The 17,831-nt window shown below is 38.8% G+C and overlaps 1 protein-coding gene and 1 long non-coding RNA gene across 6 annotated transcripts in view; one reads left to right on the top strand and one right to left on the bottom strand.

Annotated features, from left to right (window-relative positions):
* Positions 1 to 17,831, bottom strand: part of ADGRB3 (adhesion G protein-coupled receptor B3) — a 685,483-nt gene that overhangs the window by 149,678 nt on the left and 517,974 nt on the right. The gene's annotated exons all lie outside the window — the stretch shown is intronic.
* Positions 843 to 6,855, top strand: LOC116665266. Its single transcript, XR_004321798.1, has 3 exons — positions 843 to 853; positions 4,694 to 4,699; positions 6,762 to 6,855. It is a non-coding gene; the product is annotated as an uncharacterized LOC116665266 (long non-coding RNA).

Consider the following 17,831-nt stretch of genomic DNA (forward strand, 5'->3'; position numbering starts at 1 on the left):
ACTTCAATATTCCCAGTTGCTTAAACAATGCTTGACACATAGTAGGTGCTCAATAAATGTCTGTTGACTGAATACTTGGTGTGTATTTTGACCTAGTGTGGTTGGATTTTCCTACCTCATTAATTTATTTGCTATTTTTAAACAAATATTTATTTAGCATCAAAACAAGACACTATGCTAGGTTATTTTGTGGACATATTAGATTTCCACTTTGCCTTTTGGAGCTTGAGAGAGTCAATGGAAATTATCCTGCAAGGGTAGAGTCATTGTCACTTTGCCATAAATTACACATTAAAACCAAGAATATGTTACTCTTGAGGATCACTGAATATCATTTATGAGAATGGTAGCACTAACTTTATTGCTAGTAATATTATGTATCTACTTGCTTATGTTTAAAACTGTGGTAAGAACACTTAACATGAGACTTATCCTCTTTACATTATTATTGATTTTTAAATATATAATACAGTTGACTATAAGCACAATGTCGTACAGCAGATCTCTAGAACTTAATATCTTGGATAATTGAAACTTTATACCTATGGAACAGAAACTCTCCATTTCTTCCTCCCGCCCCTCCCAGCCCTAACCACCATTTCAAAAGCATAGGCAATAAAAGCCAAAAAGAGACAAGTGACTATATCAAACTAAAAAAGCTTCTGCACAGCAATGGAAACAAATGTCAGAGTGAAATGGCAACCCACAGAATGGGAGAAAGTACTCATGAACCATGTACCTGATAAGAGGTTAATATCTAAAATACATAAGGGGGGAGGTATGGCTCAAGGGGTAGAGCACGTGTTTAGTATGTACGAGGTCCTGGGTTCAATCCCCAGTACCTCCTCCAAAAGTAAATAAATAAGGAACCCTAATTACCTACCCACCCCCAAAATAAATAAAATAAAATACGTAAGGAACTCCTACAACTCAACAGTTAAAAAAAAAAAGCACCTTAATTTAAAATGAGCAAAGCATTATCTCTTTTTCTTGCTGCTTTTTAAATTGGAAATAGTGAAAGGAGTATGGGAAGGAATAACATTAAGGAAGCCAATCTACTGGGCTTATAAATATGTATAAATATCTCCACCATGATTTAATAATAATTAAAGATTAAAATATGCTAGCTGCCATCATTAATTAGTCAATAGGCAAATAAAAATAATCCTGCTAATGAAAATAACAGCTAACATTTATTGAGTGTCTACTCAATGATTGATGCTATGGTAGATACTTCAAATACATTGACAAAAAAAAATCCTTACATGAAATATCAAGGTAGATGGTATTGACAAATGGAGCTAATGCCTCTGTCCAGGAAACTGAGGACCCTAGAGACAAAAGAGCTAGAGATGGAAGACACTTGGGCATCTCAATCTGTATACCATCCATATAAGCTCTGGACTGCCTGCCTCGGGCTTTATTATATGTTAAGAGAAATACATGGAGGCAAGAGATTGTGACTTTCCTAAGGCCATCCAGCTGGAACATGGCTATACCAGGAACTGAGCCCAAGTCTGCATGACTTCAAAGCAGGTTCCCATTCCTTTGTCCCCCCCCCCCCCCAAGTCAGGAATAGACAGGACAGGGCACAGGCAGAGTTAGGAATGTACCAGAAGAGGTAACAGAGTTTTGGAAATTAAAATCTCACAGAAAATAAGTGGAGAGGATTTCATGAAAGGGAGATTGGAAAGGTGAAATACTTAAGGGAAGAAAAAGATGTGGCGTGAGAATGGTCACCGTGGGCTTGGAGGAGGACATGAAGAACCCTGGAGAGAACAATTTTAGTGGAGGGCTCAGATGGAAACTAGACTTCTGGAGAAGAAACTTGTGATATCAAAGAGTTTAGCAGTAGAAGAAAAAAAGATTGTATGGAGTTAACACAGAAACAAAATTTGATCAATTATGTTTTTACTTTGAAGTAGGAATAAATCTAACTCCTTCCAAGGCAGACCTTAAAATTCACTGAGAAATCCCAGAATTTGACTCAACATTGTAAAATGATTGTAACTCAATTAAAAAAATGTTAAAAAAAATTCACTGAGAAAGATTCTGAGAGGATGAAGCAACGATGGACAGAGGTCCCATAATTTGATTCAGAGTGTTGGTATTGGAAAGAAAGAGAGAAGAAAAATCTTCTACTGAAATTTCCAGGTTGGAAAAATACTATTGCTGTTGATCAAATGAAAGAAAATTCAAGAATAAAGTTTCATTTATATCATTCTAAGCCTTTTTTTTTTTTTCAGAAATTTCCCCCAAATTTGTTTAGACTATTAAAAAAAAGAGAGAGAACAGAATCAATGGGCAGACCAAAGAGAGACAGTTTGAGGGATATGGAGATAAAATTTTAAATGGGACTGGAGGTGACTGCTATAATATACTTTAGTTTATTGATGCCTTATGTATGGTACATCCAGTAAAAATAGCAAAAATACACTAGTTCTATCCATAACCAGATTAAGAAAGATTTCCAAAGTCATTCTTGGATGTAGGTAAGGGAAGCTCCTAAAAATCTTTTTCACTCATTTCTTTTTACTTGGAAGTTTTTTTAAATATATATATATATTTTTTTAATATATATATATATATTTTAATTTTTACTGGAGGTACTGGGGATTCAACCTGGGACCTCCTGTGCGCTAAGCATGCACTCTACCACTGAGCTATACCCTCCTCATTTCTTTTTAAAATGCTTTAAAATTCTTTGAACACTGAGTGTTAGTTCATCTCAAAATCACAAAATAATTCATTCTATTTGGATATTTTCCTCCCTCAAAAAAAAAAACAAAACCTGTTTATCTGGGCTAGTAACCAATTTTTAGTCCGATATAATATGCAACAGCTGAGATGCACAACCCTGAAAAGAGGATTACTGAAATAAAATAGAGCAAATTTAAGCATATGTTACTTTCCACACTAGTTCTCAGATAACCTGGACACAAAGCCGGTCCTGGGGCATGGCTAGCCCATTGTAAACTTATAAAACAACAATATGCATTCAAGTTCTCTTCAATTAAAAATTAACTCGCTTGTTTCCTAATAGTTCTGTTTCATTTTTTTTTTTGGTAGAGGATTAATTCCAAATGTGTAAAATACACATATAAAAAAGACAAAATATATTTGGCAAAATAATTACAGTAGTTGCTTCAGGGTATTGAATTACAGGTATTATTTTTTGCTTTTTTATATTTTTTGTACTTTTGTATTTTCCACGTATGGGCATAACTATATTACCTCTATAATCAAAGAAAAATTTTTGCGATCCAAAAATAAAATTACATGAAATAATATGAAGCTAATATATGATTATCAGAAGATTAATTCTTGTATCATCTTTAGTTACAGAAAAGGAATATTTCTTAGGTACTTTCATGACTTGAACCAAAATAGTCCTCCTACCAGAAAACAAATGGAGATAAATGAAAGGAAAATCTGTATATAGATTCCAAAGTGTGTATATATTTCTATGTGACTCAGGAATGTAAGGGACTTCCAATTTTTAATGGATTCTCCAAGACTTTTATTCTTGGATATCAAAAGTCTTTCTGTAGCCTATAAATATTTTCTCTTAAACAGGAGCATTACGGCCCACTGAATTGAATTAATAATGGTTAGGGTCATAAACTGATGTTTAATTTTATTACTTTCCACTATTTACCAAGGAGGTGTAATGTTACATAATCTTTTGCTAAAGTTGTGTAAATAATCTATCCAGATTTATAGTGATAAAGCAGATTTTTCAAATTGATATTTAACCACTGACTGACAAAAGTCATCTTTAAGCTTTAGCCATTATTTTGCAGAAGACCCAGTGCAAAGATAACTTAGAAGGGAGCATATAGCCCTGGACCTGCGAGTGCAAGTCAGCTCTGTTTCTCCTGGAAATTTAGGCTACACATTTTAGGAAAAGATGATGAGTGTTGTGGATTCTTGCAGAGTTCGTAACACTTTTAAGTCAAATCACCATCCTGTTAAACATTATCTACCAAAAATACTTCTTAAAACATTGTAAAAGGTACCTCCATGATTCACAACAGTTTTCTATACGCTAAATTCCTGGCACAATTTCAACAGCAGAATCACTGAGTAAGCGTCTAAGGCAGCTATTTGTATTACAGAACTTTTTTTTTTTTCCCTATTCCATTTGAGATTATAATTATGATGTGGTTTGGCTGTAAACTGGTCTAGTCATGCTTTTGGCACTGGGTCACAGGTCAGCTGATTTCTAAGTCAAAAACTGAAGCGCTTCGCCTGCAATGTTAACCCAAATTGGAAGAATAGTTCTCAACAGTTCACTGTGGTGACATGAAACTGAGATATCACGCAGGGGCTGGAGCTTAATTCACTCAGAATTGTGATGCATTATTTCTGGGATAAAGCCAGAAATAATGTTTTTTTTTTTTGATATCAGAGTTATTATTTTCAAGAAACAGAAATTTTAAATCTTGGGTTAATCATACTTCCAAAAATATGATTCATCATTGCCTACATAGAAAACGAAAATAAAATGAGGATTCTTTGGACAAATACATAGTCTACATGAGTTTCTGGGTGACACGATATTCTTAGAACTCTGAGAAAGGGAGCCTTGAGTATCAGGGGGATGTTTCTCTGCTCACTTCCCCAGAGTATTGTGTGCAGCTTGGGAACCTGGATATTAGCAGAGAGGAAATGGAAATAACTGAAGTGGCAGAACAAAGTATTACTACATACAAACCCATGGACATGAAATTAACATAGTCTAAGAAAAATCTGACTTCAATTAAAATATAAACTAAGACAATAATCTGTTTGCTTCAATCAAGTGGTCCCTAGTCATCTATTTATTCAACAAACACACTGATTTTGCACCAGCCCCTAATATCACTCATTTGCAACTATTGAATTTTTAAAAAACGAATCAATATCCCAGCATTGCAGTGTTTAAAGTGAGAAAGCTCGCTCAATAAAAGCCTTGTTGCAAACATTTTGTACCTACTTGATGATGGGGTTAAGTTCCTGTAACAAATCAAACTTCATAATAATGGCTTCAGTAAATGTTCTTTTCATCTGTTTTTTTTTTTTTTAATTCTAGTTAAAATTACACTTTGAATTTGTTTGTGGCTAGTTTCAAAAGAGCTTGCCAATTTTCCTCCCTTTTATATCAACTATAGAATGTATGGGAAGACAAATTTCTTTGTCCTGCATAATTTTATTGTTTTTGTTTTTTGGTTTGTTTTTTAAAGTCACTGATGTGGCAACAGGAAACATGGCTCTGGTTTCTGATGCATTACCACCAGAGTGCTTTTATCTGAAGGAAATCCTTTCCCTAACCTAGGACTCAGTATCTTAATCTATAAAATTAGACAGTTGCATGGTCTACTTACCTTTTTAGGATTTTAGTGTTGAAAAAAACCCAAGATAATAGATATTCTTTCCAATTATTTACTTAGGAGATACATGTGCCAGGCATTATTAATGGTAATGAAAATATTTTTTCTCAGAGTTGAAAGTTCTGTATAAATGCAATAAATACATCATGATGATGACCATGTGTACCATTTGACTGACAAGAAAACCATATCAGAGGAGTTGTGATATGAACAAGATTATGTATCAAAGATTATTTCTCTTTCACGGCATCATAACATTTCTAGCTTTAAGAGTCCAGGTTTGGAAGACCCAAAGTTAAAAGAAATAATTAATGTCCTCCATGAAGAAGAAAAGAGATAGTATGAATTGATTTTTCACCATAATTTTTTGTTGTTATTATGAAGACCTAAAGAATGGAAAACAGAATCTCAAATTAGCAAATCTCTTTGGGATCATGTAACTACGTGGTCAACAGCTATACCACATACTTCTCTTAAGTCATGGATGCCTAGCAAAATATCAAGAGAAAAATGTATATATAGACTGCAAGGGAAAGAACCCATGTCGTATCATGAGATGAAGTGAAAAGATGTGACCTTTCTATCTCCTAAACACTGTCAAGAAACAATCAATGGACACCTCACAAAGTACTCTCTCTGGAAATCATGAGTATTGAAAACAAGTGCCCTGAGAAGTACGGTCAAGAAGAACAATATATGAAATGACCAAAATGTAGTAATTGCTACAAAATTCTGGCTTTGAGAGAACTTGAAGCGAGATCTCTTTTGTGGGAGGCCATAAGTTACCTACTCCCCACAAAACGAAAAGATGTTAGGTAAGGGAGGGTAGAGGACCTACTACTGCTGACAAGTGTTCACAGCAAAAGCATTGTTCCCAGACTCCAGAACGTCTTGTATCACCCACCTGGCATTTGCCAAGCTAAACGTTCTTGACTACCTGTCAACTTGACCAGAGAGCAGCAACGGAAAGCAATGGAAACCTGTGCTTAATCCCTCAATGACAGCACACGCAGACAGGGTGACAGAGAGGCCGGAGTGACTTTAGTGAACTACGAACCATGGCCTTTTAAAATTCAGTGCTTAGCGATGCTCAATGCTTAAATCGATTTTAAATTCTGATATATAATTTGAAAGGACTGTATGCTATGAATTCATAGGTAGGTGAAACTAAGGTTTTTTAAATGATGATTTAGACACCATAAAATACTAACTTTCATAATTTAGAGAATATGAAATATTGCTCTAACTGCATTCATTTTTCAATTAATATAAAATGTAATATAGTTTGGTGTGGCCATTATGGAAAACAGTATGGAGATTCCTTTAAAAAAATTAAAAATAGAATTATCACATGATTCAGCAATCTTACTTCTGGGCATATATGCAGAGAAAACTCTAATTTGACAAGACATGTGCACCCCAGTAGTCATAGCAGCATTACTTACAATAGCCAAGACATGGAAACAACTTAAATTTCCATTGACAGATGATTGGATAAAGATGTGGTATATATAGAAAAAAAGAATGAAATAATGCCATTTGCAGCAACATGGATGGACCTAGAGATTATCATACTAAGTGAAGTAAGTCAGACAGAGAAGGACAAATATCATATGATATCACTTATATGTGGAACCTAAAAAAAAAAACAACCAACCAAACAAACAAAAACAAATGAACTTATTTACAAACCAGAGAAAGACTCACAGACATAGAAAACAAACCTGTGGTTTCCAAAAGGGAAAGGAGGGAAGAGATAAATTAGGAGTTTGGGATTTACAGATACAAACTACCATACATAAAATAGATAAACAACAAAGTCCTACTGTAGAGCACAGGGAACTATATTCAATATCTTGTAATAACCTATGATGAAAAAGAATAGGAAAAATAACATATATATGTATAAATGAATCAGTATGCTGTACACCAGAAACACAACATTGTCTATCAACTGAACACAATTTAAAAAAAAAGTTTTAGTGCCTTTTTTTGTGCTCTGCACAGTACTAGCTTATAGGGATTGCAGAGACTAAAAGATGTACATAGTCCCTGCCCTCAAGGACAGTGTGAAGACAAACAGGCAGTTTGTCCTTCTCCACTCCCAGTTACGAAAATGTTAAAATTTTATAACCCAATTCGAAACTGTAAGGGTGTGTGGCTAGTTATCTGGTGACAAAGAGGAAAAGGTGTGTAAATCCATTTCTCAAAAGCTTGCCATTTTTTTAAAGATGCACGTGTTGCAAGCACTTGAGTAAATGTGTGTGCTAGTTTCCTATCTTTCTGTTGCTCACCAGCCCTAAGGCTTCTTTATATGTTAATAAGGCAAGCGGTGGAAATTCCTGGTTGAAGGACAGCACTGAACCCTCCATGGCGTAATTAACATTTTAATGAGCAGGCTAGACCTTTTGCGTTTTGGATCTCAACCCTCTGTCTCCTGAGTGGATCCCAATCTCTTAAGCTTAGAAAATGATATGCTTCTGTCTTAGATTTTTAAACAAAAGCAGATCACACAGGTTCCAGCTTGATACTGCTCTCTCGTTTGTTAGCAGAGCTCACTTACACTCCAGTGAGACAAGTCAGAGTCTAACAACTAGTGTTCAGCTCTGGTTTCTTTTTTAACATGTACAAAAATTGTACATGCACAAGACTCACATTCTGGGCAGGAGTGGCTAATTTTCAGTAACTGACCGACTAATTGCAGGTTCTCCTCATTTGCAAGGTGCAGCGAGCTAACTGCTATTTGGGGACACGATAACTTGCGGAGGAAGCATTGGTAATGCTTGTAATTTAATTATTTGCAAATCAAAACTTTGCCTCATACACCAAAGGTGCTAAACTTCTTCACTGGAGACAAGTTGGAAGGTCATTAAAAAGCTATTTGTTTTGAGGTTTCAGAGAGAAAAGTACCTAAACAAGGTTCTTAATGGATAGAAAAGCATTTTTTATTCCCAGATAAAATCTTTCAAAAACATTAAAAACTAATCTCCTTATTTTCATTACGAGGCCAAAAAACTGTCATGAGAAAAGTTCCTATGGGAAAGTTTCAAGCATCTTAAAAAAATGTGGCTTATAATAAGAAAGCCTTCTCTGCCATAATTAATATAGCATCTCCCATATAAGATGCAGGTTTCTTCTCCCATCTTCATATCTCATTTCTGACTACTGCAGACTCATTACAATAATGTATGTCACACATATAGCACAATATTTGTTCTATTATTATTCTTATTAGGTAAAGACTGCAGAATCTCAGGAAATTTTGACACTTACTTCTCGGTGACAAGAAAGTATAGCTCGAGTTGCCTCTAAAGATGTGAACATTAATAATGCACATAGGTATGGAAGTAGTTCAACTACTACTTTAAATTTTGCTTACTGATTCAGTCATAAAACCAAGGACAGTGTGCACACGTACTTATGAATTACGTAACATAGCCAAGTCGCAGACTCCCATTATGTTCGTTGTGTCCTTCAGTGTTCCTGTTTTTCTCTTAACCATAGTCAGGGATATTTTCTTAAAAATTAAAAGTATAGAAATGTCTGTCATATTTAGTTGATTGATTTTAGGAAGAAGGGTTGTCACATAGTATCTGCCACTGAAGCAAACGTCATTTGGAGGACTACAGATTCTTCAAAGAGCATGAGAAGTTGACCTAATGTCCCACCATGGAAACAAGCTACTTTTGTAGCCAGCGATCTAGGATATGTAGAAAACCCCAGGAAACCGGAAGCTTTCCTCCCAAGGATGCACGTGGGAAGACGGATAGGGTTTATCCCCAGAGTGGCACATACAACTTACGGTGTACAATTTCCAACTTCGCAGTGTTCAGACAAAGAAACAAATTACCTAGGTTAAAGCTTCTCTAATTCAGGCCATTATGTATTTGTCTTCAGTGTCCCAGAGTTCAACTGTGACCATTCCCAGGGACAGATACAGGTTCAGATAGAGTCCTGGGAAGGGTAATAGAGCAGTGGTTTTCTATGTGGTTTCCTATGACTAAGGTGGCTTTTGGACCTTTAACACAAGAGACAAATGCTGATAGAAATCCACGTCGCCTCCAAGTAAAAGTGATGCTATTTCACAAACTGGCTTGGGAAATATTCAAGAACCCAGCAGACATAGAAAATCCATTGCGGGCGGCCCCATAAATTCTCACGGGCTTCAACTTGGTGACTGTTACTCTCTTCCCTTCCTGAACTGTCTTCACCTAATTAGCCTCCTATAGAGGCAACAGATTCTCTATGGAAAGTCACGCACAAAAGAAGAGAAAGAGGAGGAAAAACTTGCTTTTCGAGTCCCCTGTCTATATCCCAGAAGTTGAGTGCGATTTTTTTCTGGGTTCTGAGTACAGACATCTTTATGGTAACTTACTTATTTGCATCCTTGTGAGTTTGTTTTCTTTCATGTCTCACACGACAAGATAAACAAGGCTCCTGTTCACTGGTACCCAGTTCCTCCTCCTCTGCCTCTTCCCAGAGCCAAAGTACAGACTGAAGGTGTTCCTGTTTATACGTCTTCAGCAGGACATAAACTACTCAGGGCTGCAGTTTATATAGAATCCTGACACGAACAGGGCTTTACAGATGAAAGCACATTACTAATGGAGCCTAAGATTCGGACTGTTATTTAAAATATGAGTAGCTCCTGTTGGTACCAGACTCCGTCCTGGAATCGATGGGTTCAAATATTCACCTACGAGTATGTATGGATGGCTTTGGACAGAAGTTTTCGCATTAATGTAGCAATGGCTGCTTCCTTCGCAACATAGTGCTTCAACAGCCTTGATCTCTTTTTCAGACGGAGATAAGATTTTCACACGTACACCCTGAGATGTCAATGTTAAACGTAGAAAGAAGTATTGCAGGATCATCTTCTGGATATCGGAGGCCTTGCGTCTCTATGTAAGACTCAGATACTCTGAGCCCAATTCTCCATCACCTGTTTCATACCCTTTTCACTTTTTGAACTAAATACCTGTCTAGCGCCAAAGGGATGCGGGGGTGGGGGACCTTAGGGGAAGCTCTAGCCTCGTTACTCTTAACTCTGCCAGGTTCAGGTCTTAATTTATAGATACCACTCAAGAAGGACTCAAGGACAGAGAACTCTCCCAGCTGACAGCCCAAGGGGGCTGCAAGGAGAAGTAAATGAGGGTTTTGTATCATCCTAGCAACACAAAGGAGAAAACATGCTAACACCACATCATCCATCTCCCGCTGCCTCTTTCAGCCAAATCCTTGCAGGACCAGCGCTGAGATGTGCCACGGCCCGTAGGACAGTAGGTAACACACTGCTCCCTTGGCCTTGCAGCCAGGCCACCTTGAGCAAGGCGCTGCACTCCTCCTGTGTCACGTGGCCTTATCCTTACCAGCTGTGTCACCGACTACAGATAATTGATGACTGCAACACTCAGGAATAAGGCACAGGAAAAACCGACGCTCCAGGCTGGCTTTTTACCAGTTTTATTCTCTGTGGATGCTATTGCTTCATAACAAACGTTTCCCCTATAGGTTTTCATTGCAATCACCGGGCCGACGACGTCTCTGAGAGACTTGAGGGAAGGCCAGCCATTATCACAGACTTTAGGACCATGCTGATAAGCCCCCTCCCTTGTTAGTGACTGCTGCCAGGAGTCGGTCAGAGCCTCCGGAGGGTTTGTCTGTGCTGATGGGGACCTCAGTGCTGCAGCCTCCAGAGGCATCTCCGGGGAGACCCTTTCTGGAAAAGGCACCTGCACCATCTCTCCACAGGACTCAAAGAAGCCAAGGGTTCACTCTTCTCAGTTATTTGGCTAGACTGGATCCAGAGTGGTTGAAAAGAGGTGCACTGATTTACACACCTTGAGGGTTCCAGGAATAAGGGGCATGCCCCTTCAGTGTCTCTTCCCCTTTTCCTCAATAAGCCCCTTCCTGGTCTCAGGACAAGACAGGCTGCAGACAGCACTGTGCCTTCTCCATCACTGAAGTCCCTCTGTTGGTTGACAGCTGCTTTCACTATCCCGCCCAAGACCACTGTTTCAACATCAAAACCACTGGGATTGTCCTGGCCCTGAAGTCTAAACACAGTTGCTTTCAGGACCAGGGGGTGGGTTCTTTCTAGTTAGTCTGTCCGAGTAGATTCCTTGCAACTTGGGACTCCGTGGGACCCTTCTAGGGCTTTCTAGGCTGTTTTCCTTTCTCTGCAGAACTGACACCTATGCGGGCGTCATCACCTTGCCGAGAACTCTACATCCTAACGTTTTCTCTTTTCTCTGGCCTCTCATCATGGACCCCGGGGTTGTGGACGCTTACGCAGTCCTAGTCTTGCCCACAGGAATTGCACAGACTGCTGGCTCAGTCCTACTTTCATATCTTACAGGACAAAACAAGCAAGACTAATGCTCACTGGTACCCAGCTCTGTTGGGAGTGCCCACTGGCAACCCCAACAAACCCTGTGGGGACTCTTCCCTTAGCAAAGGGTTAAAAGCCCTTCAGATCACTTAGCTTCTCAAGGAACCTTGATCTTGAAGTAGACTCAAGCAAATTTTCTCGCTAATTCTGAGTATTCAAATGCAAATAGCCCTAGGCAGTAGTCTTTGGAGCTGGAAAGTAGTTCTGTTTAGACCCATTAGGGACTCTCAATCAAGCAAATTCTTTGGTGCAAATTCTTTAGCCTAGGGCCTCCCATCCATCCCTCCACTTAAATAAAGTGTCCACCATTTAGTAGGCTTTGGGGAGATGGAAAGGGTACTTGTCACCAAAACCATCATAATACTTAAAATAAGGTCAATATTTAGTAGCAGCTTAAAAACAAGGTGGGCAGAATACACATTCATTTATATTATCATCTCCTTTGCCGGTAGAATATTTTGAAAATGATCGCTGCATTCTAGAAAGTCAAGGTAGATAAATCAGTTTGGGAGATTTAAATGTCTTTTAACAATCTAGGTCAACTGTGAAAAAGCATTAATGGGCTAGCAACATTTTGCTTGAGGATTATCAGGACCTAAGACATTTATTTCATTGTGTGAAAGACAGTCACCCACACTGCTCCCCCTTTAACAAGAAATGAGAGAAATTCTGTTTTAACTGTGGGAGGAGGCCTTTAAATCAGCAAGAGTATTATTATGAGAGAATGGACAAGACCGTCACTAATAAACTCTGTAATAGCTTTTTGTTTGTTTTGCGTTTTTTGTTCTTTTTTCCCCTAAGTCTTTAAAATGTGTGAACGAAAACAATACTGAAAACCATATCAGTAAACAAAGAAGGCTGAAGCCATCAAGTCTTCAGCGGCTGCCCCCACCCCCCAGGGAAGACAAGCCTGCAGCCCGGCCTCTGCAGCCACTCACAGTGGTGCACCCTGAGGGGACTCAGAATAAGAAAGGACAGGATCCTGGCCCTAGATAGCTAGGTGCTTGTGAAAGGAATGAATTTAATGAGCCCAAGTGTTTTCTTCCTCTCATACACAGAAAAGTGCTAAATTCTTTAACTTGAGATGCCTGCCTTTCTTTAGATAACAAGTAATCTTTGATTGCTCCAACTACCTGGTCTTTGTTGTAAAGCTCCTGTATATCCTGGCTCCTCCCCTACCTCTTTGGAGCAGTCCCTCAGAGCGATCTGAGAGGCTGTCATCCCGGCTCGAATCCTCTCGCCAAATAAAACATAACTCTTAACTTTTAGGCTGTGCATTTATTTCAGTCGACAAATGTCTCTAATGAGAATTGTGGGGCTAGGCTACAGTAGGTCTTAAAATCCTTTGTTCAGGCGAAAAACCTTGAGATTAGTCAATATTTTCCTGAAAAGAAAATAGCTAACTTTTGAAAGCAATAGATATTTCACAAGATGAAAGGGTTGAATGAAATATATATACAAATATATACATATATGCACACATATGTATAAATACACACATATATAAATTTATGTTCCTGTTTATTTCATCACCATTTTTTTTGAAGCCAGGACTGAAAACAAAAAGAAATAGGAAGAATAATAATTTATAAGTTTTCTCTTTTTTAACATTTTATTTTAAAATAATTTTAGATACAAAAAGTTGCAAAAATAGTACCCAGAATTCCTGTATATCCTTCACCCAGCTCTCCCTAATATTAATCTGACATAAACATAGAGCAATTAATCTACGTCACCAAACTAACATTAGCACACACTAGTAACTAATCTACAAACCTTATTCAAAATTCACTACCTGTACTTCTGTGATGGAGCATCTCGTCCAGGATCCCGCACTGCATTTCATTATCATACCTCCCTAGTCTCCAGTCTGGGAAGGCTCTCAACCTGTGTGTTTGGTGACCTGGACAGCTGTGAACAGCGCTGACCACTTATTTTGTAGAATGTCCCTCAAGTTAGATGTATGTGTATTTTCTTAAGAGTAGACTGAGGCTGTGCATGTTTGCAGGGGCATCACAGAAGTGATGATTTGTCTTACTGGGTCCACTGGGAAGTACAGGGCAGACGCAGGTCTTCTGACTGGTGAAGTTAGCTCTAATCACTCGGTTTAGGCTGCATCTGCCAGATTTCTCCACTTTTCCCATTTGTAAACATGAAATGTCTTTTGAGGAGACGGACTTTTGAAACAGAGCAGGACCCTGTGGGGTCCTCCCTGCTACAGATCCTCTCCATGTTACTTGTTTGTAGGAAATAAGCTTCATTCAGCCTCCTTGACCTTCCCTGAGTTCCAAAGGGCAGATTCAAACAGTTCCCTCAGGGAAGGGAGGGAGTGCAGAGATAAGGGAGGGACAGAGAAGAAACAATAGCACAGCCCTGGGGCAGGGTCCTAGTTCCTCCTAAAGGAATATACATAATAACACCTTTGAGTTCTTCTTCAGGAAGCGAGGCCCCCACCCAGGTGGAGGATGGCAACTTCAGGCTGAGCACAAGAGTCCTGGAACACTGTCCTGTTACCGCATCACCACCCGCTGAGAAGAAAGTCACACATCCTGCAGCCCTCACCCCAAGTTTTGCCCAAAAACTTTCCCCCCAAAACCATCGGGGAGTTTGCGTCTTTTGAGCACCAGCCACCCCATCCTCCTTGCTTGGCTCTGGAATAAACCTTTCTCTGCTCCAAATTCCAACATTTCAGTTTATTTGGCCTCACTGTGCGAAGGGCACAAGGACTTTTGTTCTGTAACACTTTGTTTTGAGACACCTATGCCTTCTTTTTGAAATTAAAACATGGGTGATTCTGGGGGCCTCTTATAGGGGGACAGGATGTATATTTCCTTCTCAGCACCCAGCTTTCTTTATCGTCATCTCCCCACGGCTCGCTGGAGAGCGCTCATCTTAATTTTAAACCTTAGCAGATTTGGGGAGTCAAGTCTGCACAGCTAATGTCACCAGACTGGCTGCCGTTTTAGCCACTTTTTCAGTTGATCTTTGCCAGGATTTCCTTCCACAGGTTACAGTGTAGCTCCTGAATATAACGCATGGCCAGACAATACAAAGGCAGTCTCTTTGGCCGGGCAGAAAAATAAAGTGGATCTGAATCAGCAGGAACAGAGGATGCTTTAACTCAATTGCTAGTCAAGCAGCACTGATGGCAGATTCAAGGGCTGCTGAGAACCCCGGTCAGGTACTGCGTGCGGTCACTGATTACCAAGCTGGCACTCTGATGCCCTTCTAGCCACAAACGACAGCTGGAACAGAAAAGGGGATTCAGGATTTGCAAAACCATCACGCACAACCACGTCTCTGTGTCTTTGCTCTCTTCTCCCCCCGTGCGTCGATGTCCTTCCTTGCTCACCCCAGGTCAAATGCCACCCCCTCTGGAAGAGCTTCCTTGGCCTCTCACTGCAGGGCTGCTGGGGCGCTGCGTTCAAACAGCACCCTTCACACTCCGTCCATAACAAATCACGTGCTGTGCAGGGGTCGTTCACCGAGGTCTCTTTCACACCTCATCAGTTTCCAGGTCCTCAATACCCAAGACTCTATTCTTCTACTTGGAACCACAGTAATAGCTTTGAACACATCAGGTGGCAGATATTGAGAAACTGACTATAAACTTCAAAACTTTAAAACAGCAAATGCTGTAGCATAGTCATTCTGTGGCTCTGCTTATCAACACATCTACCTATCTACTCTAGCTTTACCTTTCTGGTTATTGAAAGATTCAAGATGACATTTAAATATACACAATAAAAGATCAAAATAATATGAAACAAACACAGATATGAAAAAGTAGGGGTGAGGGGAAGGAGCGAGGAGTATATCAAGCAAAATACACGCTCTAATATCCTGTATTTTTGCTAGGAATGGGGTCTAAATAAAGCCTTATGATCAATGTGAAAAATAATTCCAGCAATGTTATGAAACCGAAGGAACCATGCTGTGTAGCCACGGAATGCTCTGTTTGATGATTACATAAAAAAAATTAATAAACTGAAACCTCACTTAAAAAGAGTGGGGAGACCAGAAAGGCAAGCCCTTATGCCCCGTGATGACTGCAGAGCCCAACAGGAAGAGAAAGATTCCTCCTCTTTCCCGGCAAGGACTCAGCCAATGAGAAGCCATGGACTCCTTGTTACTATGGCCCTCCCCCCTTCCCTCCCCCTCTATAAACGGTTTCTCCTTCCCTTGCCATGTGGGGACTTGCAGGTGGCTCGCCATGGTGGCCAATTCTGAACTGCACTTCCCTGCTGGTCCCAAATGAACCCATCTTTGCTGGAGAAGTATCTGGCAGTCTATTTATTTTTGGCAAAAAATTTCTTTACCCAAAAGCCAATATATGGTAATTATTAACTTCTAAAAACAAAACACGGAAATAATCCTGAATCATACAAAAGTATTTACTGATTGTCAGTCAAGGTTTGTTGACAGAATGCACACACCTGCCTCCCATTCACACTTACGATTTTGGAACGAAGCTTTCTGGCTATCAGGGCATAGGTATGTTACCCATATGGTAAATGCAATATGAGAGTAAGGAGCAAATTAATTCTATTGATTGGATTTTTTTGTATTTCTAGAATTAATATATATGGAAGAAAATTATGTCCATTTGAAAGCTTTTTTGAGGGAGGAATGGGAAAGCGAGATGTAAACAAATAGCTGAATCTTCCAATGGGTATTCACTTTAATTTTTTGCTAAGTATTTGCATTCATCACAAAATAAAGTGACTTCTCTGTGAAATGAATGCATTAGCCACACCTTGTATCTCCTCAGGTATCTCATTGGATTAGTGGCTTAAAGTGAAACTTTATTTGATCACACTGCAGGAACACATTTGACAAGCCACCCATCAACTTTGTTACACAAGATAATGTCACTTTTTTCCTCTCCTTTATAAATGTAAAACTACAATAATGGCTGCTACCTCCCCCCACCTAACTTCTGCTGCAAAGAGACATCTCAGGCCCACAGGTCAATGAGAAATTTCTAAAATTAGCAAGATGAAAAACTGGTCGGGTATGCTGACAAAGACCCTTACTTGCAAAGACCCTTAATCAAACGCGACCCATTCTTCTTTTCCAACACATTAAGTTTTCTTATCAAATCAATGCTTTCATTGCCTGCAATGGGATTTGAAATATGGATAACTAGCCAATTAAATATTTCAAATATTCTGCCTACCAAATCAAGACAGGAGAAATACAGTCAAGGAGTGTAACTTTATGGCTGGTCATTAGCCTGGAAAAATAAAAGAAAAGGGCTTATTTCAGTTTCTCCTGGGGAGTCTTCTCTTTTTTTTTTCCATTTAAAAATAAAACTTTAATGGAAAAAATAAAACAGATAATCACCCTTAACTTTAAAATCATTTTGAAACAGTTGTAAATTAGCTCTCTCCCATCAGATAATCTTTGGAAAAATTCAATGCCCCCCATATAGTGGGAACTCACGAAGAGTGTGCTCTGAACTATTCTTAAACACAGCCTTGTGTTGCTCCCATTTCAGGCTGAAGGAATTCATGCACCCACTTTAATTTTTTGAATGTAGCTGCATGTGATTTATGCCTTCACGATTCAGCAAACAAATTGGAGGTCAAAAGGGCCATCATGACTGAACGATTGTGCTGCACACCAGAAACTGACACCACATTGTACACTGACTAGACTTCCATAAAAAAAAGAAAATTGAAACAAACAAAAAAGAAAAGAAAAGAAAAGGCCATCATCAAGCACATTTCACAGCCAAATAAGTAATAAGTAGGATGAATTTTGATGTTTTTTCAGATCCTTTGTTGTTCAAAGTGTGTTTACTGCAACCACACTTAATGTGATTTTTGGCAAATTCACTAATTTAACACTGGAAATTAACTGTACTCCTACATCCAAATATACAGAGGCCTGACAATGTGAAATTTGGTTAACATTTAAGAATAAAAATAATTCCACAACATAGAATCATAAAGGACAGTCTTGAGTTTCTCTCTTTTTCTCTTGAAACATTTCTCCAGATTACATATTGATTATGTCATTTCTAAACATTTATCCTAGAATCAAAAAAATGCTGGGACATGCGA

The sequence above is a fragment of the Camelus ferus genome, chromosome 8 (genome assembly GCF_009834535.1).
Source record: "Camelus ferus isolate YT-003-E chromosome 8, BCGSAC_Cfer_1.0, whole genome shotgun sequence".
In the NCBI taxonomy this organism is placed as follows: Eukaryota; Metazoa; Chordata; class Mammalia; order Artiodactyla; family Camelidae; genus Camelus; species Camelus ferus.